The sequence below is a fragment of the Pristis pectinata genome, chromosome 8 (assembly GCF_009764475.1).
Source record: "Pristis pectinata isolate sPriPec2 chromosome 8, sPriPec2.1.pri, whole genome shotgun sequence".
In the NCBI taxonomy this organism is placed as follows: Eukaryota; Metazoa; Chordata; class Chondrichthyes; order Rhinopristiformes; family Pristidae; genus Pristis; species Pristis pectinata.
Genome location: NC_067412.1, coordinates 52637612 through 52662683, shown reverse-complemented (window position 1 = coordinate 52662683; position 25072 = coordinate 52637612).

Here is a 25072-nt window from a genome sequence, read left to right as displayed (position 1 = left end):
GAAAGTTAAAATACACAACATCCACAGCTGAGATTTCCTCAAAAAACTCCAATAGGTTGGCCAGGCAGGATCTTCTCTTCACGAAACCATGCTGGCTTGGCCCTATCTTGCCTTGCACCTCTAGGTATTCCATAACCTCATCCTTGAGGATTGATTCCAATAACTTTCCCACCACCGATGTCAGCGTAATAGGTCTGTAATTTCCCTTATGCTGCCTCCCACCCTCCTTATTCAGCGGAACTACATTTGAGACCTTCCAGTCCACTGGATCCATGCCGGAGTCTATTGATTCCTGGAAAAGTATCACCAATGCCTCCTCAATCTCTGAAGCCATGTCCTTCAGAACCCAGGAGTGCACCTCATCCAGTCCGGGAGACTTATCTTTCTTTAGTCCATTTAGCTTCCCGAGCACCTTCTCTCCAGTAATCTTAACTGAATTCAGTTCTGTTCCCTGAGACCCCTGACTATCCGGTATATTGCTGATGTCCTCCACAGTGAAGATTGATGCAAAATACTCATTTATTTCCTCTGCCATCGATTTGTTCTCCAATATAATCTCTCCCGCACCGTTTTGAATTAGCCCTATATCATCCCGTGTCTCTCGTTTACTCTTCATATATTAAAAAAAAACTCTTGGTATCTTTTTGAATGTTATCTGCCAACTTCCTTTCATAATTCATCTTTTCTTTCCTAATGATCTTCTTAGTTTCTTTCTGTAAGTTTTGAAAAGTTTCCCAGTCTTTTCTTCTCCCACTAATTTTGCTTCCTTGTATGCTCTCCCTTTTGCTTTTATTTTAGCCTTCACCTCTATCGTAATCCACATTTGTGCCATTTTTCCGTTCATAACTTTTTTTCTTGGAGTATATCTATCCTGCATTTCCCTCACTTCTTGTACAAATTCTATCCATTTCTGTTCTGCCGTCCCTCCAACTAGTTTACTTTTCCAATCAATTTGGGCCAGTTCCTCTCTCATGCCACTGTAATTTCCTTTGTTCCACTGAAATGTTGACACATATGGTATCAGCTTCTCCTTTACAAATTTGAAACTGAACTCAGTCATATTGTGATCGCTGGTTCCTAATGGTTCCTTTACCTTTAGTTCCCTAATCACCTGCGGTTCGTTACACAACACCCAATCCAAAACAGCTGATCCCCTGGTGGACTCGTCAACAAGTTGCTCCAAAAAAGCCATTCCGTAGACCCTTCCCAAACTCGATCTCCTGAGATCCACTGCCTTCCTGGCTTTCCCAATCCACCTTCATGTTAAAATCCTCCATAATTATCTTGACGTTGTCTCTCTGACATGCTTTTTTTTTATTTCTGGCTGTTACTTAGAGTCCACGTCCTGGCTGCTGTTCGGGGGCCTATATATCACTGCTATTATTGTTCTTTTACCCTTGCCATTTATTAGCTCCACCCATAAGGATTCTACTTCTCCTGACCCTATGGCCTTTCTCTCTATTGATTTTATATCATTACTAACCATCAGGGCCACACTACCCCTTCTGTCTACCTGCCTATCTTTTCTATACACTGTTTACCCCTGGACATTTAGTTCTCGCTCACAGCCCTCCTTAAACCATGACTCAGTGATTGCCACAATGCCATTTTTTTTATAATCTGTAGCTGTGCCGCTAGGTGATCCACCTTACTTCTAATGCTACGTGCGTTTAAATATAGTACATTTCGACCAGCTTCTGCTGCCGATTTTGCCGTATTTCTATTGTTCAGCAAATTATCCTGTCTTTTCACCTGCCTGTCCTTCTTTCTATCTTCACTGCACACTATCTTGGACTTGCTCCTATATACCTCTTCCTCTGTCCTAACATCCTGGTTTCCTTCCCCCTGCCAAATTAGTTTAAACCCTTCCCAACAGTTATATTAAACATTCCCGTCAGGATATTGGACCCCTTGGAGTTCAGGTGTAACCCATCCTTTGTGAATAGGTCATACTTCTCCCAAAAAAAGGTCCTAATAATCCAAGAATTTGAAGCCCTGCCACCTGCACCGGTCTCTCAGCCACGCATTTATCTGCCAACTCTTTCTATTCTTACCGTCATCAGCACGTGGCACAGGTAGTAATCCTGAGATTACTGCCCTGGAGGTCCTGCTTCTCAACCTTCTTCCTAGCTCCTTGTAATCTTCCTTCAGGACCTCCTCCGTTTTTCTACCTATGTCATTGGTACCTACATGTACCAGGACTTCTGGCTGATCACCCTCTCCCTTCAGAATATTCTGGACCTGGTCCGAGACATCCCGTACCCTGGCACCAGGGAGGCAACACACCATCCGGGTATTGTTGTCAGGTTCTCAGAATCTCTTATCTGTTCCCCTCGCTATAGATTCTCCAATGACCACTGCATTTCTCCATGGCACCAGGTACAGTGCCAAACTCATGTTTGCCATGGTCTTCCTCTTCAACAGAATCTAAAATGAAATACCGATTTTTGAGGGGGACCGCCACAGAGGTACTCTCTACAAATTCTTTACAGCTTCTGTCTATCTCCTCCTCACTCTCCCTAATCAGCCGAAGTTCATCGACCTGCAGCTCCAGGTCCCCAACACGATCCCTGAGGAGCCGCATCTCAATGCACTTTGCGCAGATGTAGTCCTCGGGGAGGCTGGTAGTCTCCCAGTATCCCCACATATGGTACTCCAATCATAATACTAATCCCAGATGCATACTGCTCTGGCACTGACTAATGCAACTACAATAAATAAACTAGTAACTTACCCCCGCTCTATAAATCTCGCCTCTTGCCCGTTCTGGCTGTTAAGTCAAATCGTGTATTATATTCAAATAGGATATAGATATACAGAGATAAATGTTTAAAGTTAAAAAGAGCACCGAATTTGGAGAGAGTGAGAATATCGTATTGGATTGTTGATCCGCCACGATAGCATACGATAGCAAGAAGGTTAAAAGGACAAGGTGGCCTATTGCTACTCGTACTTACTCTGCTTTTAGCTTTGCAGTAATAAAATAAACAGAACAATACTCTGAAATAAACTTTTATTTGATCTTCTTCATTTGGCGCAAATAAAATTGTTTTAATGCAATTTGTTTATAAGCTCGGAAAATGAATTAGGCAAAAGAAAATATGATGAATACATGGAATAAAGTGTTGATTGCACTGTGACGGAATGCACCAGCAGTATGTTCAGGCAGCCGAGAAATAAGCAAAGTGAACCATCTCTTCTGGAAAATTATAAAATATTTTTGCTGATCCGTGGCGCAACTGGGAAAAATCGTATTCTGCATTGCATGTTTATGTTTACCTGATAAGAAAATAGAACAATTTAAGCATATTTTAAAGGCAAAACCCATGCAAATATATCTTCATCGCATAATCAAAATACGTTCTCCATCTGTTCCTAACAATGATTACATTAATGCGAAAACAGCACGTTACCTTTGGAAGTTACTGGAGTTGTAAAAATGCAGTTACCAGAATCACAGAAATAAATGAAGTGGAATGGGAGAACATTCATAACTTATAAAATGGCATTCTGACCTTCCTGTCCGTGCTCGTCAACAAAGAACCGCCCAGCACATTCAATTACCTGAAGCATGCCCTTGTCACTGTATATCAGACACTTTCAAGTGAACGTTCATAAAATTTATATGAGATCCCCTATGCTTTCAAACTGTGAGATCCAGACCAGTAAAGACTTCTGCATGAAAACGTCCGCCATTCAGCTCCGATCTTTCTGTTCGTTAACTACCATACTCACATTCTTTAAATTTCCTGACTTTTGAACTCTCCATTACCGAAGTTATTGCTTCACATGAAGTCTACCTATTCCCTTCAGTGAAACCTTCACCGAAATGCCTTTGTTCCAAAGAAAGCAACAACAGATAATCGAATCGTTCCCTAAAACAACAATCTGCTGAAGGAACTCAGCGGGTGGAGCAGCATCTCTGGAACGAATGGAATTATCATTGTTTCACCGCCCGCTGAGTCACTCTAGCAGATTGTTTGTTGTTCCAGATTCCAGCAACCGGGGGCTTTTATGTCTTCCCTCGAACCCAAATGTTTACAGTTTTGGTATAACCTACGTAAATCTCCGTGTGTTCTCCTATTTCACGCATTTTTCTCAGGTAACTTAGTGAGAAGGACATTCAGCAGTCATCTTACATTGGCCGAACTGGTGTTGACGATCTTATCAATATTTTGTACGTGCAGATTTACGCTCTATCTCTCATTCTCCCACTATTTATTATTTATCCCCCTGATGTATCGCATCTCTCCAAATGTACCAGCGAAATTTTTTTAGATTGGATCTATGTTCCTCTATTCTGCATGCCTTACATCAGATCACTGCGATACTAACTTTTCACGATAGAACAGCTTTCACTATTCTTGATTAAGCTGTACCTCTCGAAACTGATGTTTATACAACACCATGAATTGTTTCCAAAGCATTGTTCACTACTGAATGCAAGGCAACTGGCAACTGGGATTTGTTTCTAATTTAACTCACATCCTCCAATTCCGCACAGTATTTCCCGATATTTAACTGGTCTTATTATTTGTATTGGTTATCATTCTGTTTCTATGCAGTTACAAAATGTCGGAGTACGGTCTTTTATATTACTTCCTAGTAGCATTAGTTTTACATTCTCATTCTGTGGTTATCGAATCCTTTCTAATGGCAGTTCTATTTGTTTTATAGTCTTCTAGACTGTGTGGATTATTAAACTCTTGCTGCCCTCGTAGCTTCCTGTTCTTTTTTTCTTGTTTTTCGTTGACGTGACCCCACTTCGAGTATTGTGTGTAGTTCCGGTTTCCATGCTATTGGAAATAAATACTTAAAATAGAAAGAATGCAGAAAAAAAATCAGAAGCTTGTTGCTGCTACTGGAGGACTTTCGTCGTCAGGAGAAAGTGGATAGACTGGGACTGTTTTCTATGGAGTGAAGGAGGATGAGTGGTGATCTTATAGAGGTTTATGAAATCATCAGGGACATAGATAAGATAGAGTTACAGACTTTCCCATGGGAATGGGAGTCTAAAACTAGAGGGCATTGTCTAAAGTGAAATTGAAGAGGTTTCAGGGTAACAGCAGGGCAAGATTTTCCTGGAGAGTGTGGCGACTATCCTAAATGAGATGCCAGAATAAAAGAGTGTAAGCGATACAATTACAACATTTAAAAATAAAATAGACATATAAGTGGATGGGAAAACTTGAGAGACAAATGAGCCAAACGTAGGCAATTCGAACGAGAACAGGAACGCATATTGGGCGACATGGGCAACTTGGGCTGAACAGTCTGATTCCTTGCCGTATAGCTCCATAACTTTATAAATCTATTATGCACTTAGTGGACCCTATTATGTCTTACAAGCTGATAAACTTCTATATTTTACATTTGTTCGTTTCTCCTTTTTACTCTGTTAAAAGAAGCACATGTGAAACGCTTTGAAATGACTTCTTGAATGATTTCATTTATTCTGACACCTTTACCATGATAGAACTGTTTCCAGATTCTATTTTTGCTAATTCAATATTCATCATGGTAATATTTTCCGTTATCATTGAAGAATATATTTTTTGTCTAACTCATCACTGTTCATTTCCATAACAATGTCAAATCTAATTGACATTAATCGCCAGCTCTAAAACGGCTATCTCCTTGATAGTCCTTCCTGATGCACAGCTTCTTTCACTAAAAATAAATCTGGTTTTGGACACCCCTTCTGTGTTTGGTATGCCCAAACTTAGGGATTTTGCACCCTCTCTATGCATTGTACTCCCTGTACCCCAGTCAGTAATAGCCTGACATGAACCCCAGCTATCATTGCCTATTTTTGTTTGCACTTTTCCCAGATGTATCTGCAAATTGTCTTTCAGAGCTTTCTGTATTTTGTGCAATATCAGCGGTCTAATTGCTCCTCCTTCGTTCTTTAAATTTAAACCCAATCTCGTCATTTGTTGAATCGTCAAATTAACTTAATCACTCGTCATATAACATTACCAGTACAACTTCTCCATTGTAACTTCCTCTGCATTTCGATTGGAAAACCTGCGGAAGAATTATGAGCTCCTAGTCAGCCGGCATAAGCCGCGTTCAGGCCTTGACACGCCCGTGTATGTCCTCACTTCCTGCAATTCACTATTTACTGTGCAGTCAAGCACTCGTTGAGCAAAGTCAGGGTTCATTTTCGCAATCCTTCCGTTTTCATTCCATGCCTTTGTAATTTACTCAATGATTTTCTATCTCCCTTTCAAACTTTATTTTCTGCCATCAAATTCTTTGTTCAGATCCCTATCCTCTTGACAAGTTAATTTTAAACAACTTCTGACCCAGCACGTGGATACAAAGGACCTTCCTTCAAACGCAGAGAAGTCTAACCTCTCCTCAAAATGTCGTATCATCTATTATCTTTGCTCTCTTTACCTTCTTAATTCTTTCCCAGTGTACATCTGAGCCCTGATTGTTTGTTTTGGTTTCGGTGGCAAACCCTATGCAACTCACGGTACTGTCAATATTCACAACCGAATTCCGGTGAGAGTGCTAGATGTCCTCAAATGCCTGGTGAAATAAAAGACTGTGTGTGTTTTTCCCCTCCTTGGATGTAAGCTCTATGGATCGCAGTGATGTCAGCTTTCCTCAGGTCCAACTACCCAGAGATCGAGCTCCTCCAACCGACGACAGTACTTGCAACTGGGTTATCCAGAACACGAGAATGGTCCTGGTGTTGCTTCTTAGCACAAGATCTGCATTCGTTTGACATGTGTTCCCACTCGTGATACTGTTTGTGACATTGACGACCTTTATCACAAACAATATATGGATGCTTCAATTATAACTAAATAATATTTATTCCCACAAATCAACGTCACTAACTGTTTTACCTTCCACTGCTAAGAGAAAATCCAGCGGCTTGGACACTCCCGCCATTGTGGTGAAATATGTTCAAAATGTACTCTTACCCGCTACATGTTGGTAAATTAATGTTCTCACTTGGTCTGTCGATGCACTGGGCCAAGATGTCAAAGGAAAGGTTACCACCAGGAATGTACGTAAAAGGATTACCTGAGCTCCCTCGGGCCCGAGTGATACACTCTGTGGGAAGACAGATAATAGACAAATAATGAGTTGAAGACGGGATGATTGCAGGTGCCACGTTAGTGAACATTAAATACTGTCGCAGCACGTTCTGTAAATGAACATGCTCTGTTTATCATTGCCTAATATTATGAGGAAATGCAATTGTCTCAACTCACCTAGTTTGGAGAGATCCCCGTTGGCATTATCACCTAGTGTCAGCAAATCACCTCCATGTGTGTCAGTTTCTCCAGGCTCCGCATCGTCGTAATTGTCAGAAAAGGAGCCTGGAAGTGGGAAAAGTATTTTTCTCAGAATATGCATGCGTATGCCTAAAATTCATAATGATATTACATTCGAACTTAGGAACATATTGCTATGGAATATTCTGCGGAAGCTCTTCCGAAGTAGTTTCTTTTCCGCTTTATATTCTCAACTCCATTAACGCATCCATCTAACTTGCATTGTGTTTACATTTCAACCATCTTGAACCATGAGACAAAATAAGTGTGCAAAAAAAATTATTCATTTATAGTGCTTGAAAGAATCAGCATTGTTTCAAGTAGACACCGCGATTACATCAGTTTTTGTTGCAAGCATTGCCTTATTTATTTAGAAATGTTGTCATCGCAGGGAATAATATCAAAAAAGAAAGTTGCAGAGAACGAAATCTATCCACAACGACCAGTGGAGGTTTTGTTCTCGGATTTTCTGATGTGCTTTCGCATTTCATTTTATATGTGGGTAAACGGACAAACACAATAAGATGTCAAGCGTAATCAGGGTAATGTGTAAAGCTCGAACATTTAAGAATTTATTAATCGAAGCAGATAACACAGCATTGTCGGAGCGGCATTTTTTCCCCTGAAATTCTTCACTCAAACCGTTGCAGAAACTCACTCAGGAAAAGGATCAATTTATCAAGGACAAGCTGACACAAAATAACAGCACAATATTAGGGTCGATAGTCCATACATGAATTATGATTTCAGAAAATCGGGTTCTTACTTCCGTGGTCACACATCAATGAGAGTCTGTATATAGCAGGAAACGATTTGCAGGTAGACGTTTCCACAAAATGTGAAGCAAAAAGAATCCAATGCTTTATCAACGCGAAATATCCCGGAATCTTTGCAAGCAATCCATCACATATGACACTCTGATTTTACAGATTTTAAGCCAGTACCGGGGGATCGCTGTCCATGATTAAAAAGGTTAACAAAGAGATATGGTAATTATGCAGTAAATATTCGGCATCAAATCCAAAACGAACCTGAATAATTTGTCTGAACATAATATTGACTGTACGGATTATTTTCAATCTCTTGGTAAATAGCTTCATACAAATCAGCACGGTAGCCCCATCTGCCACTTGCAAAGTCTGTTGGAGAGAGAGAGAGAGAGAAAGAGAGGGGGGGAGAGGTCTGAGTAATTAAGCTTTCAATTATATGATGTACTATATTTAGATCGGCTGTATGTGGAGGAACTTTGCAGTGAGTGCACGTACGCGTCTCTGTGCGCGTCAATAACAGGCACGGGGATTTCAAAGTGACGAGGTTTTCGGAGAACTGAATGCACGTCCATCGCCTGGCGACATAGAAACACAGGGCAATTTACATGAAGCAAATCTGGGTGACATTATCTGATCTTTTCTGGAGGCATTAGTTTGGAAGAGGTGTATGGAGCTTGTGGTGCTTAGATAAATTGAATGGATATAACCGCCTAACAGCACATTTTGCTTTTAAAAAGTGTAAAGAACTCGGAGGAGCCACGGCATAAGAGACCATTTTTGAGTGGCAACATTAATTCAGCTGCACAAATGGAGTCTCACCTCTTCTTGCTGTCTTTCTCCTCGTTACGGCAAACAAGGAGACCAGGCCAGAAATGAAAAGGACACCAAGTACAATACAGACAGCCACCGGAATGGAGACGGTCTTTCGCTCCTGTCCATAATAACAACAGATCCAACTTAACACCAACACGGTTTTATCAGACTAGAAATTAATTCATCAGTTTCATAACCGCATCTTGTGCACAAGGTACTGCGCTAAACATTGCCCCAAAATTGCTGCGTACATAGCATCAGAGAAACCGGGTACCTACATCATGTACCCGAGAATTTTGGTGGATAATCACAGCATAATACTAACTGCAATTAATGAGTTTTACTGGAATTTTCAGAAATGGGAGAAGGGCCGGAGCGCCCTGGAATGTTGCATAATGTTCACATTGCCACAGAAAATGTTGGTGAAGCCCAAAGCACTTTTTTTTCCTAATAATAATACTAATACTTTATTATTGCTGATCACTTACAGAACTTGATGCAGAATCCTCAATAAGAGACAACCCCGGATCTGTGAAAGTCACATCAGAAGCATTACAGGATCATTTTTTTCTGAAAATATACACTAAAGAAATGCAACACTTGAAAAACTAAATAATCAACGGTCGGTGAAGCAGATTTCTGAGACACTCACCGGAACAAATCACACTGGCGTCTTCCTTGTGATCACAGTCATGCCGACCTGGCGACGAAGAAGCGCAGTCAGAAAGAAAGGACTCACTTCCTGTGCATTTCAATTCATCCAGCCAGATCTCACCGTCACCCTGACCAAAGGCTCCACCACCTGGGGCCGATTGAGCGGGTCCACAACCCAGTTGCCTGCAGACAACATGAGCATCGGCCATGTCCCAAGAATCATCACACACAGTGGACCAGCTGTTGTTGGACAATATTTGAACCCTCCCTGAGCAGCCGTTGTCATTTCCAGCCAGTCGTACCTGTCCACCGGATTCTATCAAAGAGAATAATTTATTAATTATTTCGTGTCAAAAGAAGGAAACAGGAACAGGTTCAATGTTCAGACAACAGAAAAAAAATGTACCTGGCGAGTTGTCAGGTACAGAATCAGAATCGCGAAAACAGTCCTTTGAACTCTGAGATCTATCCTGCATTTTGGTGTCTGTCGAGAATAGAAATTATTCATTTTAATTCATTCGATACTGTTATTTGAAATGACGCGATCATGCTGATTTATTCACGAATATACCTGCGCAAATAACACCTGCATCCTCCGAGTGCTGACAGTTGTGTTCACCCCAGGGTTTTGATTGACACTGCCAAAGGGATAACTCGTGTGACATGCACGCCACACCATCAAGCCAAATGGGTCCTGATCCCGGTCCGAATTTCTGGATGTCATATCGAATACTTTGGAGGGGACCACACTGCAAATGTTTGCATATCACCTTTGCATCAATCGGCTCCAGTGTTTCCGAGCACACTGTCCCCCAGGACCCATTATAGAACACTTCCACTCTGCCCTCACAGCTATGTTCTCCATTCACCAGTTGAATTTGTCTGTGCTCTGTAATTGAAATGGGAAATAAATATCAGTCTTCGGCGGCGTTCTCTTGCAATTTCACAATTCACCTTACATCCGGTACCCGTTGCGTTCAGCGATTATTATTAATTATTGCAGAAACATAATTAAAATATCTGGAAACTCAACATAATAAAATAAAACTGTGATTTTCAGGAAAATAGATTAAAACTGTAAAAAAAAACCTAGTTCGAATAAATTTAGGAAGTTGCAGAAATCACAAACAATATTTCTGGATTGTTGTTCAATGAATGATTTTGTGGTGGCAGTCCTGCCAACTGCATTGCAGTCATTAGAAATGGAGAGCCAACTCAGGGCAGAGCAAGAATATCAAAGAGAGATAAGAATATACAAAAAGAAATAGCTATGAAAGTACATAGAGGCTGCAAGCATTATATCTATTCTTTCAGTACATTGTTGATTAGTGATGCGGTTGTATCAAGGCGAATGACATTGCTGGTGAATTTGAATATTACGGCTAAATTGTGTGTGTGTTTGTGTGTGTGTGTGTGTGTGTGTGTGTGTGTGTGTGTGTGTGTGTGTGTGTGTGTGTGTGTGTGTGTGTGTGTGTGTGTGTGTGTGTGTGTGTGTGTGTGTGTGTGTGTGTGTTTGTGTGTGCGCGCGCGCGCCCGTGTTCCTGGGCAATGAAAAAAGGAATTTGTGGTATCATCAAACAAACAGATATGTCTAAGCTAAAGTTTTGACTATAATGTGGCACTGGTAAAATCAGTGAAATGACCTTGCAAATGTTACTGGAGTTCCTGGAACCCTTTGGGAAGGCCGGAAACAAGGGGGAAGGTACACTATCTCAGTGCTGGCTGTTCAAAACGCACCAGATAGTGCTAGCAAATTTGGATAGGAATAACAGGGGTATTTCTTGTCACGTAAACTTTCGGTAGGTAAAGGTAATGGGAAACGCCATGTATCTCCTCAAGATGGGATGTGATTGGAAGAACAAATGTACTGTTCCAGAAACCTCTAGGATTCGTTCAATCACATGGAAGGCCAAAAGGGTACGATGAAGTGTTTTTCATATCTACTGACAATACGAATTTATGTAAAGGACACATGTTGTTAAATTTCAATCATTGTCTTGGCTTCAAATACGGAAATAAATCAGTGTACTCTGGCAATCCGGGAGACGTTTATCAGAGATTCTTCCTTGCATGATCGTATCGATAGAATGAATGCTTGATTTATCTATATCTCAATTATTCTTGTTGTTAATGATGCACAAAAACAGCTCTTCAACGCCAGGAGTGTCATATGTGTTATCGTCCCAAATATATCTCATCCATAGTTGATGACAATACCAATTACATTAATAGATGTTTGAATGTGGATCTTGTCAAAACAGAGTAAAGGGACATTATATAGATGTCATTTAGATGAATCAAGAGAAGGCTAGGGGGAGAAGTTAATAGAAGTGTTGTTTGTTGAAACAGGGATAAGTGCAGAACAGCTGCTTCAATAAGATGGTTTCTTGGATTTCCTGCGTCAAATCCGACAGACAACACTTCAAAAAACGTACGGATTCATGCCACTTTTACCTGAACACATAACCATTACATCTTCTTTGTGAGCACAGTCGTGTTTACCCCATGGTGCTGAAGGACATTGCCAGAGGAACGATTCGTTACCCGAACAGGTGACTTCATCCAACCAAATTGTACCAGGGCTTTGTCCGCAATAACCAGTGCGACTTGTCTTCACGACATTTCCGCAACCCAGTTGTCTGCAAACCACACCAGCGTCAACCATATCCCAGGAATCGCTGCAAATTGAGCCCCACTCTCCAGCGTAATACACCTCCACTCGTCCAGCACATGGACTTCCACCGTCGGCTAACCTTAACTTCAGGTGTTCTGTTGGTCAACAAACAAACGTGAATTACACTTTCAACTCAACTCGACTTGGTGATCTATTTGATCAAGTCAAGGTTTTCTGATTGTTCAGCCGAAGGAAAATATTTTCTTATAGTTTAGCAATGACATTCAGGTATGACGTGAACAGTTGCGGCTGCTTGCACTTTGAACAGGCATATATGAACAGACCAGCACACAATCTGTCAAGTAAGACTATAAATACCGCTGCAGTATTGATGCTCTATACTCTTCGTCGATCTCTTCACATATCAGTTATTCACGATATTCTATTCAGTTCCTTGGGCCCAATACTGTCCATCTCTCCGCTATCTCTAACACACTTCATTCAGCGCAAATCCATCATCAGCACCATGTATTCCAATCACACAGCACATCACGATGGAGACTACATCAATTTATTTATTAGTCTTACTCTACTTTACTTTGCATTTATTTTATACCCGCTCATAATCTATCCGACACTGATTTTGCACATATATCTCGTTATCAATTGCACGTACTTTCACCTCACAAATACCTCATCATTTTCATCTCTGTCAGATGTACTCTCCCACAACTAATTTCCTTCCTTCGCATGGAAATCCTTCGGAGCCCAAGCACTCCCACTATCGCTCCATAACACACAACCACAATCAAACACACGCGCCTGTGCATTTGGACGTCGAATAACATAACTGTGAGCTACTTCTCGCTGCTGCAGCATTTGTGATCACATTCGAATCACACAAGCTGAATCCTGAAATGATGACACTGCGAAAATATTGCATCTCTCCGGGGTTTCAGCAGGATTCCAGAACCCCTGTCAAAACTGAGAAATAGTCTCATGAACTTCATCATGTTTCGCCTCGAAACTCCTGTTTACAGTTATATACCACAGAACGTCATTTTGAACGATGGATGACAGAATATTGTTGTATGTTGGTGCATCTTCTGTCTCCCACACTAAAATTTACAACCGCCCTTCTCCAACGCAGCTGCCTAAATATCAGTGCTCCACTTGGATCTGACTTGGAGAGGAATGTAAGGCGGAAGTTCTGTGAATGGAAAGATGCAACCGGGATAAAAGGAGCTGGTTGAGGGGGAAGAGAGGAGGTATTGCTGGAGGGATATGGAAATTAGAAGGTCTGCTGGAAACTCAGACAGAGGGAAAAGGAAAGGAGTAAAAGACGGAGCGGATCATACAAGAAGTGGGTGGAATACGCAGAGATCGATGGAACGGCGATGTGGGGAATATGCAAGGGTGTGCAGGTATGAGCGTGTGAGTCAAAGATAGATGGAATGCAGTTAAAGAAAGCAAAATGCAGAAGAAATATGAGAAATGAGGGAAAATGAAGTAAAATAAGTGGGGCAGTTTGAAATAGAATGCATTTCAGAAATTCAACTTTTTGTTGCAACAACAAGAGACAGAGATTTTCTTAATGAACTAGAAATTCCCATGAGGATACTACTACATTAACACTATTTATGTACCTGAACACAGGACCCCAACGCCACTGTTGTCATTGGGAAATGATGTAAACGTCATTAAGCTGCAGTTGCGGAGCTGCGACTCACTTCCGTTGCAGTGAACGCCATTCACCAACAGGGGCAGTGCACTCTCTCCGTACTTCAAAGAATCATATGCAGATATCGCATAGCCGCAGTCGAGCTCCCTGCAGACCACGTTGGCATCATTAAGGTCCCAGAGATGGTCGTGCACTCTGCCCCATCTATGGTTGTAATATATCTCCACTGTGCCATCACAGCGGCTTCCCCCATTCGTCAGTCTCGGAATCCAACTTTCATCTGCAGTAATAATAACGAAAATGAAATGAGGCAGAAGTGCTTTCTATCTCTTAAATTGGTTGCTATTCTCACATTTAATGGTGAACTTTCATGATATTGCGATTTTTCTCTTCAGGCTAAAAATATTCAAAGATGTGAATAAAAACGTGTAAAATGAATAACAGATATCAGGAGAAAAAAGTGATTGGAATCGTGCGTGAAAGAGGAGCAGAAGAACATCTATAAACACAATACGTGCATTTTCGGCATAGATTCCAAAGGAAATATATTGCTTGAACGACCATTGTTAAATATTTGAAGAGGTTGCATGAACATCAGGCAGTGGAAATACGGACGATGTAACTTATTAGCAAAGCTTCTGAGGTTTTCATGGTTGCACACAGGTGACCTTCATTGGCGCACACTGTAAATTACAACCGCCCCTCTCCAAAGAAGCTGCCTAAATTTCGATGGTCCATTTGGATCTGATTTGGAGAGGAATGGAAGGCAGATGATCTGCGAGTAGTAGGAGGTAACCGTGCAACAGAGATGGATCAGGGGCAAGTGATGAGGGGGAGGTGAGGGGCAACTGTTTCTTTTTTATTCATTTTGGTGCTCTGCAAGGATAGGAACTGGAACTAGTCCTGTTTATGAGTTTTATTAACGTATATTGCAAATTGTGAAGGCATTTGAAATGGTCGTTAAGGAAAATAATGATTGTATCAGAAGCAAAATAATTGCATGGATATTAATAAAGCAGAAATTTATTTCTAGAAACACGCAGCAGTTCTGACAGAATCTGTGGAGAGAGAAACAAAGTTAATGCTTCATGTGCAAACACCCTTACACTGGGTCTGGGTGGATCGACGATTGGTTAGTTATCAGGAAAAGAAACTGAGAATAAATTTGAATTTTACTGATTGGCAAAGGTAATGATTTGTTTACCATAGGAATCAGTACTGGCGCCTCAATGTTTTAGAATTTACAGAAACGTCATGGATGAATGCACGAAGAGACACAGATTTGCAAATCAATGACGTTATGATAGGTGACGAAGTATTATTATTACTATTATTATTATGAGGGCCTGAAGAGTTCTTGGGGAGGGTACAAAGAGATATACGAAAGACGAAAAGGGAGAGATCTGACATAAAGCAGTATATTGTGACAACATTTTAAATTTCTTCGGTGGCATTATCTGAATGCTGAAAGAGATGCAGTAAATTTAAGTGACCTCCAGCCTGATAAACAAAGCGATATATGCAGATACTTAAAGCAGATAAGAAATTCATAAGAATGCAATCACTATTTGATAGAGGGGCTGAATACAAATGTAAGGAAACTATGTTACTGTTAAGTAAGAACTTTGTGAGACGAGACCTGGATTACCAATGACAGTATCGGGTCTCCCTCGTAAAGGAAACTAACAATACTTTTTTTTCTGAACTGTTCTGGTTGTCTAGTCGCAAATGTTTGAACAAACTGCTTTTGTATGCTCTGGTACCTGGAGTACTTACAGGAAACTTTTCTGAAATATAGAAGAATCCGGGGACTGCTCCGTATTCAATAGATGGATCAAGGCATCGCTGGCGACGTCAGTATTTATTGACCATTCGCAGTTACCTTTGTGAATGTGGAGTAAGCCATCCCCATGATGTACGGCATTTGTGGTCCAGGTCGACGGAAATATTGCTGGATAGTGAGTTTAAGGTTTACGAATAGAGAAACATGAAAGACTAGCAACAGGTTTGCAAGTCAGGGTAGATATGACTTGAATTGAAACTTGCAGCTGGTAACGTTCCCTTTTCCTGCTTGTTGGTAGATTTTGAAGGATGCTGCTGTAACTGCAAATCATTTTGTAATTAATGCACCGTGCAGTCATAGTGCCCAGCAAGGGGAGGAATGGATGCTTAGGGCAGTTGAAAGAGTACTAATTAAGTCGAATGTTTGTCCTGTTTGGATTTGTGCTTCTTGAATGTTGTCGGAGCTGCACACGGCTGGACCAGCGGAAGGCATTTCATTACAGATGTCACTATTGCGACTTAGCTGTTGCAATAGCTTTTGGATGCAACTCACTTGCTATGAATACACTGCTTCTGAACTGCGCTAGTAGCCAAAGTATTGCCTGGGTAGTCCATTTGAATTTCTGCTCAACAAAGACCACGCAATGTTGATGCGCGGTTTTTTCAGTGATGGTGAACGCCATTATATTTCAAAGGTACGTGTCTTGGCTCTCCCTTATTTGAGCTGGCCGTAACCTCGTATTGCTGCACGTTATTTAAGAGCCCATAATTGAATGTTGTTTGGGACATGCTGCGTGGACACATGGACTGTTTCATTGGTCGACAAGTTGTCAATTGAACTCAACATTGTGCAATTATTAGTGAATCCCCCAATTATGATGTTGGGAGTGCTGTTGATGAAGGAAAACTGAAGGAGATTTGGTCTCGGACATTACCCTGCAGAACTCTAGAGCCATGATGAGGCCATATTTCAAGCATAATGTTTTGTGAGGTTTCCAGAGATTGTGTTCAGCAATGTTTAACAATATTCATTCCTGAGATTGTAGGTCTGTCATCTGATAAGAGAATAATATGACGAAGTCCTTATTCCTTGCGGTTTACAAGAATAAGCGTCACGCATTGAGGCACGCAACTTTCATCGAGGCCTTAACAGTATAGTTATGTGAAGAATGCTTCCCCTGGTTCAGGATTCGGGAACAAAAGTTCACAGTGTCAATATAAAAGTTAACCCCCTAAGACTGAAATGAACATAAAATTCCTTAGTCGGAGGATGGTGAATCTTTGGAATTCTATATCCTTGAGGGCGATACAGATTCCGTTGCCTGATGTACTCAAGACAGAGACTGAGAATTAAAAATAATGGGGGATATGGCAGGAAAGGACTGTTGATGCAGAAGGTACGATAATTGAACGGGCTGCAGTTTCCTTGCAATTTGCACATTGTCTCTTTGACCGTGCGAGGTGCCCCTAGCTGCTCCAGTTTATTTTCCCATGCCAACAATGTAATGGTTAATTGGCGAATAAGATTTGTCCCTTGTGTATCAGAACGGTAGGCAAATCAGCAACATAGTACATAGAGATGCGAAAGGGAAAATGAAGTTCATGTCGATGGCCGCCTGATGACCGGCACGGATATTTTGCACTGAGAGCACGTGTTCGTGTTTTCCAATCCTGTATCTCTAACATTTCATTTCAGTTGAAAAGACGAAGAGAACCCACCTGAACAAATAACGTTGGCGACACTTCCATGTAAGCAGCTGAACTGTTCCCAGGACGAAATAGGACAATCCCATAATCGGGACTCATTCCCCCGGCACAAGTATTGCTGCTTCCAGAATGGACTGGTTCCTTTTCCGAAGTGAGCTGCTCTCGGGATTGCTGTTACTGCCCCGCACTGAAGGTGTTCACAGACCACTGCCGCGTCTTCTAAATCAAAGTAAACGTCACAAAGCGTCCCCAGCGTATTTCCTTGCTGGATTTCAACACGTCCGGAGCACCGGCTCTCCCCAGATGCGAGTCTCAGAGCCTTGTGATCTATATGGCAAAAATCACCATTATATTTAAATACGTGTAATTAGACCGTTGTAATTACATCGTCACCATCGACACCATGTCAAGATTTCGGACGCATGCGTGTACAATTCCTAATGGGTTGTCCTCATTAAATTCTCAAAAGCTGCTAGATTCCATGAAGTAGTTCACCTTAGGAATTGTGCACATCGATCTGAACACTGCGACATTCCCAGCACGTATATGGTGCACGGAAGGATGTTTAAAATACCTGTTGAATCATGCTAATCTTACCGGTGACTCACATTCCCTTCTTAGATTTCAATGTCCCATTTGTATCTGTGCTATTACCAATGACCTGCTGCTGCACTCATCTCATGAAGCACTGCAGTCCATAGATGGAGTCTGGTGATCAGGTGAAGAAACTTCACTCATCAACCCGCCAACATCGTACCCGCTCTCACCCCCTGCAACAGAGCCCAGGAATCACATGGTCTTCTGACAACATATGTGAAGAAATCCACTTACCACTGCTTTTCAATGTCCCTGATGTTCAAAGATAGAAGCAATAGAAATATATTAAAATAACTTAAAAATATTAATCGTTTTATCTTAAAAATAAAAATATAGTCAATTATTTAGACATTAGCTGTACATTTCCTAGATATTGAAAACTGACACGAGTACATAAAATAAGCACATGGTCCAGAGCACAATATTTCCCAGGGACAAACCACGCAGCAATGCTGGGCAAGAAGCACAAAATTATCGTTTTTTTTTAGCGGAACGGAATCTCACATCCCTGAAAGCTCACAGTAAATTAACTTACAAACCATTCAGCTCTACTTCGTGTCTTCAATGTGTTTAGTTTTCACATTAGATTGGTGGTTACTTTAAATAGAAATACAAACTAGCAAGTCAAACAATGATTTTATTCTGTCCCGAGCATAAGTCAAAACAGGTCTGTTAAGTCCATATTTTGGGAACAAGTGCTCCGCAAAATGTGATGTGCGCGAGCATTAGATAAGCAATGAAATGAAAGAGAAACAAATTTGATAGAGGCGAGATAAACAATTGTTTCAACAGAAAATAGATACCACATGTATAAACAATGGGTTTATTCAACGAAGGGAAAACGAATAGCACAACCTCAGTGAGCAGCATGTTTGATGATTCAGAGTAGCAATGTCATAACCCTTTCCACATGGTTGTTGAAAATCTAATGCTTACAAAAGCCAATATAATTCTTTCAATCAAAGTGAAGTGTGGCCTCAGCACAAAAATGACGATAAATGAAGATCTGTTTAAATTAAAGTATAGCCAGCACTGTGACATGACGCAGTAGATGGTCCCGCTGCTTCAGACGTCCAGTGACACAGATTGCACCCTGATCTAGGGTGCTGTCTGTGCTGAGTTTGCACATGCTCCTTCTAACGGTATTTTTTATCCCAGATATTTCAAACTCCCACCCAGCCGCATCACACACGCAGACACACTTCCATGAACCCAATATATGTGTTGTTATTTTCATGGGTCAATGTAAATTGTTTCTAGTGTAGGTAAGTTGCAATAAAGAATCTAAAGGTAGTTAACGGGAATATAAGAGTGAAAGACTTTGACGGTCGAAATGAAATAACAGATGGAATGATGCTGATGGGATTGTTCAACTGGGAGTCAGCATGGACTCAGCAGCCTTCTCTAGCGTAATACCATTACACTACCAAATGCAAACCACTATTTACGATTGGTAAGCAATTAATAATGGTTTTAATAACAGATTAAATGCATTCTGCCCCGTCAGGTAGAAATAATGCCATTACAGAAGACATTGTATCCCAATATCGTGCGAGACTGAAAACGTTGGCTGGTATGCAATACAATCACAAGGCCCCATTGACAGTTGTAATGCTCTTTTTACTGTTTGCCCGTCCTCTGCTTATGTATATGTCATTCTTTTATGCGTTTGCTATGAAGGGAACTTGTTACAAAATGGACATGGTATGGGCTACATTGTTCCTGGTGCGACAGCGCGGCTGTGATCTGTGGTTAGCATTAAAATAGAGCGATCACATGGAGTGATAGAGTGCATGGTGCAATATAAACTTAAAACGTTTTTATCTCAAAGGAAGTCATTTTTGTCGGAGTATTTCCATATATTTCCAAGCTTTTAAATCTTCCGTGTCCTAAATCGGTACTCCGACAAGTTTGAAGTTGTTTTTTGAAAATAAACTTGAAGGTAGAAAAGAAATACGCCGATACAATCGTTTTAACATATTCCCATCCGATGGATCAACGGTTATATGTGACAACAATATCATCGATCCTATTGTCTAAAGTGAAATAATATCACTCTAAAAAAATTGAAGAGTATTTCGCCTTTGACTCTAGTCTATAGCAAGCGATGGATCTATCAAATATTCTCATCCGTGAAGCTGCAGAGATAATGGTTTTCAATATTAGAGGCAAGTTTCTGGAGTTAATAATGATTGCAGCCTGAGGGAAACGTAAATCAAGTTTTTTCTGCATCAACTGTAATACGGAATATTCAGTACTCCGTGGGCTTGCACTCAAAAACCTTACTTCCATTCCAGAACATTTATCTCTGTCAATGCGGTTTCTGATCAATGTCTGCAACTAAATTCAAACAGTAAAGGAGACTGCGCATTGGAAATCCTTTCTATGTATCGTTGTCAAATATTATTAATTTGATCAAAATATTTCCAACGATACGACAGGAACAGAAAACCCATTAATGTGTGCTGACTGAAACAATGCTTCAAATAATTTTTCTGGAATGTGCAAATCCATTATAATAGAGGAAGAGATACTTTAAATTAAATGCTAAAATTATCTACTGTAATCTGCAATTTAATCTGGGAATGAAATGAATACAATAAAATTGAAGGAATTGGCCAAACATGGAGCAGGCAGATGGGGCCTACATTTTAAAAATATGCGGCCCCACTTAAAACATATCAAAAGGTTTCTCTGAAATGCTGAATTCCAAAGGAAAAAATGTTGTCAACATTTAATACCGTGATTTTCTAACAATTCGAAATGTTTGCACGCCATTGTGTGCAGTTGCATTTATTTTCAGTATTGTTTGCACAAATCTCGCAGGAAAAACGGAGTAAAGATGGCTGAGACATTAAAAGAGGTCTTGATCATATTGAGAAATCAGCCAGCTGAAGCCCTGCATCAAGCATTTTTTTAGAAACACTACCATAGATTTTCCACTAGAAATCAGTTAATGGTGAAATTAGTAAAAACATAACATTTTAGAACTTCACATTTTTCAAGTACTGTCGAGTGAGGAACAAGTCGGTTAAAAAATTTGCAAAAGAAAACACTGAAGATATTATTTGACACGCAGACAACATGTCAATCAGATCTGGTGGCCTCCATCCAAGATGTTTAAGTAGTTGCTTCTCTGCGAGCCGCTGCTCTGGGCTAACCTTCCAAAACTACCCAATTTCTTTGAAGATCCTGAAACATCTGCAACTGGCAAATGTCAGATTTCATTTCATTTATTGTTATTGGTATAAATACCCGGGTATAATTCTCATGAAAATTTGCGTTTTGCAGCAACAACATAGTTCATGAACATAAATATAAAGTCACACTTACGGATGAGAATCCGACTGAATAGCTGTCAGGAAAATTTTGGTATCCAGAAAGGATGGCAGGATAGATTTTTTTTTTCGGAGTGAAAAAGAAAATATGTGACCAAGCTGAAAGTTTTTCTCGATATAACTGGCCAGTAGCATAAGTATGACAAAAGAAATTGGAATTTAGCATCTCGCGTTTTCTCAGCAATCCAACAAGACCATGACGATTTTTTAAAAATAATCTCAGTACCAGTTTCCTCGACTGAACTCCCTTCGCTTGGTTCCCTGTCGAACCAAAAACTGATGGATCTCTCTCTTGAAAAGATTCAACAGTTGGGTATAGCAACACCAATTGGATCAAGAATTTTGAAGATTTACTCCACAGTGAGTGAACAAATTTCGTTTCACCACAGACCCGAATTAAAAAATCCGTATTTTGAAGTTATGGTCCCCCTTTCTGGATATTCTGAGAAGTGGAAAGGTCATAGTTCCATCCACCATGTCTTACCCAGTAATTATTTAGCAAGCTTTTGAGAAATTATCTTTAAATCCTGTAAACACTGGTGCACTTCCCTCCTCTGCTGAATGAAAACAAGATTTTAATGTTTCGGTATGTTCCACAAGGTGATCAATATGATGCCACACCAAAGTTTGTTGCACAAAATAAGGCATCCCGAAGTCTCTTGTAAAATATTAGCATGTATAATCGCTGAGATTAAAAAAAAATAGGTTTTCATGTTGCGAGGATGCTGCTGTTGCAGTGGCAAAATAAAAAGATTGGCCATCCTGAACCAAAAGGGACAGAGTCACAGAGCATAGACTTGTACAGCACTGAAAACAAGCTCCTCGGTCCAACTCGTCCATGCAGACCAAGTTGCCTAAGTGAGCTAATGCTGTTTGCCTGCGTTTGTCCCTTATCGCTCCGAACCTTTCCTCTGTATGTCGTTCTCCAAATGTCTTTTAAATATCATAAGTTTACCCGCTTCTATCATATCCTCTGGCAGATTCTTCTATGGATGCACCACGATCTTTGCGAAAAATATTGCCTTCGGGTCCCTTTGATGTCTCTCCCCTCTCCCTTTAAATCTATCCCCTCTAGAATTGAACTCCCCTACCCTAGGAAATATGCTGGTTATTCACCTGATCTATGCCTCATCATTTCATAAACTTCCATGAGGTCACCACGGTATACTATCTATTTCTTTTCAGGTTGGCGGAAGGCAAATGGAAAATTAAGAAAATAAATATAGAGATACATAAAGTTCAAGAGAATTGGAACGAAGTTGGCCTGTGATGGTTAACATTAGAATATAAGAAATAGGAGCAGGAGTAGGCCATCTGGCCCGTCGAGCCGACTCCGCCATTCAATCAGACCATGGCTGATCCGGCCGTGGACTCAACTCCATCTACCTGCCTTTTCCCCGTAACCCTTAATTCCCCTACTATGCAAAAAGGATAGAAAAAAGAGAATATTCTTAACTGGTGGGAAACAATCAAGTATTTGCTGTCAACGTGCATCTGATTGTACAAATGCAGCAACAAGATAATGTTAACATGCATAAATAGTAAGGGTTTCTGACTGAAATGGCAGGCCGGCTGTTTATCCAAGGACTGGAAAATGAAAGGAAGAAACATTTACTGCCATTGTACGCATGTTACGCAAGACAACATTTGGAGCTCCCAGTGTCGCACAGGGAAAGGACATGTATTTCGCGGAACTGATGCAATGTAGATTCACTTGAGTGGCTTCTCGGAGGAGTCCTTTCTCTTGTAAATAGTGATTGATTAGTAACATCCAATCAACTCTGGAATGTGAAATATCGAGGTGCAACTTCACTGAAACACGGAAGTTTAACCGAGGATTGATGATAGAGATATTAGCACTCTTTTTACCCATGAATTCTCTGAACTGGGAAGGAGATAATTCATTTCATACAACATTGGAATTTGGACGTTTAATTCAGATATGGATAGTGAAATTTCGGAAATCCCCAGAGGTCTGGGGCGATACTTAGTCAATTTTCAAGGCCAAGCTGTGCCGATTTTACTGTAATCTAAGCAACGAACCTGGGGTTTAGATGAATATGTCCTCTTCAACTGAGACATCAAACAAAAGAAGTGGAAAAATTCTAACAGACAAGTGCTATTCCTTTGTCTTTGCGTCACACAAATCCAAAATTACATCAAAAACGCAAGTTTTTAAACGATGAAATGGAAGAAGGACAGCAAGTTGGCTCAAACAGAACAGTACTTGAACTTACTTAAGGTCTTCAATCAAAGCTCGTTCGACAACAACCTCATTGATATCCACTTGCAACACTTAGCAATCCCCATTCCCAACCCAAACCCCCACCACTGTAATCTGTTCAGTGAGAGTCTGATGAGAATCTGAGGCAGTAGATATCAGCAAAGTGTCATCTCCAAGAAAGACAATCATTCTCATTGCTAATCAAACTATTTTCGACGTGAAATTCAGATTAACACTCTGCTTCATATTTCTGTTTCGGTGAGGTACTTGTCGCCCCATCGGATCGCGAAATGACACCTAAAGTAAATTATGCGGTGATTTTAAACAAATATTCAGTTTGAAATTGTATTATCTACTAGATAATTGACGCAATTTCAACCCAAATTCCCGTATGAAACCATTTTTTTCATGAAGATGTGAATCTTTCATGTCTGTTACTACCCATGTTGAGGAGGGCGCAGATGCTTACTTGCTAAAAAAAATTGTTTTTGTTTTGTAAATCTCAGAGACTGTACCTGAACAGATGATTTCAAGGTCCCGTTGGTGACCGCACGCAGATGGACCGATAACTGGCCCTGAACCTTTACCGAAGTGAGCCGCGAGTGAAACACCTGTTGTAGAGCCACATGACAGTTCCTTACAGACATCGTCACCAATCCTTCCTGACCAGGACTCATGGCCACAAATTGTCCTCCAGCTTCCACTCGCATAAACCTCTAGACGGCCGGCGCACGGACTGCTTCCGTTCACCAGCCTGTACTTTCGAGATTCTGTGAATTGGACAAAAAACAGTCAGCATTTTCAGTCTTTAAAATGCACCGTGAACTTAACGTCAAAACATTACCATTAATACCATTCGTTAGATCTTTCCAGCCAAGGAAGTAAACCTTAAGTATGTGTGTTTAGGATGTGTGCTGATGCGGGGAGACGTGCAATATTGGTAGCTTATTTGGGGAAAAAAAGTGGGCATTTCCAGCTTATGTTTTCGGATGCATAGTTAATATCTGTTTCTTTTAGATGGGTGCATTGTTTCTTAATGGTTGTGAACCTTGAAGTGATATGTACAACAAACTATTTCTGCGTCTTGAATGATCTTCGTCAGTTATGAATCTGTGAATTTCTGAAAATTCCTGGTGATAGATATTGGCCTGTGGAAATTTAATTACATATACGTGGGTTATCCAGGAACGGCAGACGCGCTGTATATTCAGGATATCTGCAAACACTCTTGTAAGCCCTCCCTATCAGGTACGAGTAGTCCAACTTATTTCCCCAGGAGCATTAATGTTTATTCATCAGACATTGCAGATCAGAAAAATCATCCCAGAAGAGGAGACATGCAATCTAAATACTTGATCACCGTATCAAACGAAGATTGCCCGCGTGCAAAATCCATGATTTATAAGCAATATTTTCGTGGGATTGTACACATATAACAGAACATTCACGCTTTTATCTTCCTTCCGCATATCTATTTCTGAAATATCTCTTGAAGTGTCAAAGAAATGAAACATTCAAGACATGCTGTTCTGTGACCGTTCTCATTGCTGCCGCTGGGCGGGGGCGAGGGGACATTTCCAATGTTTCCCTCACTCGC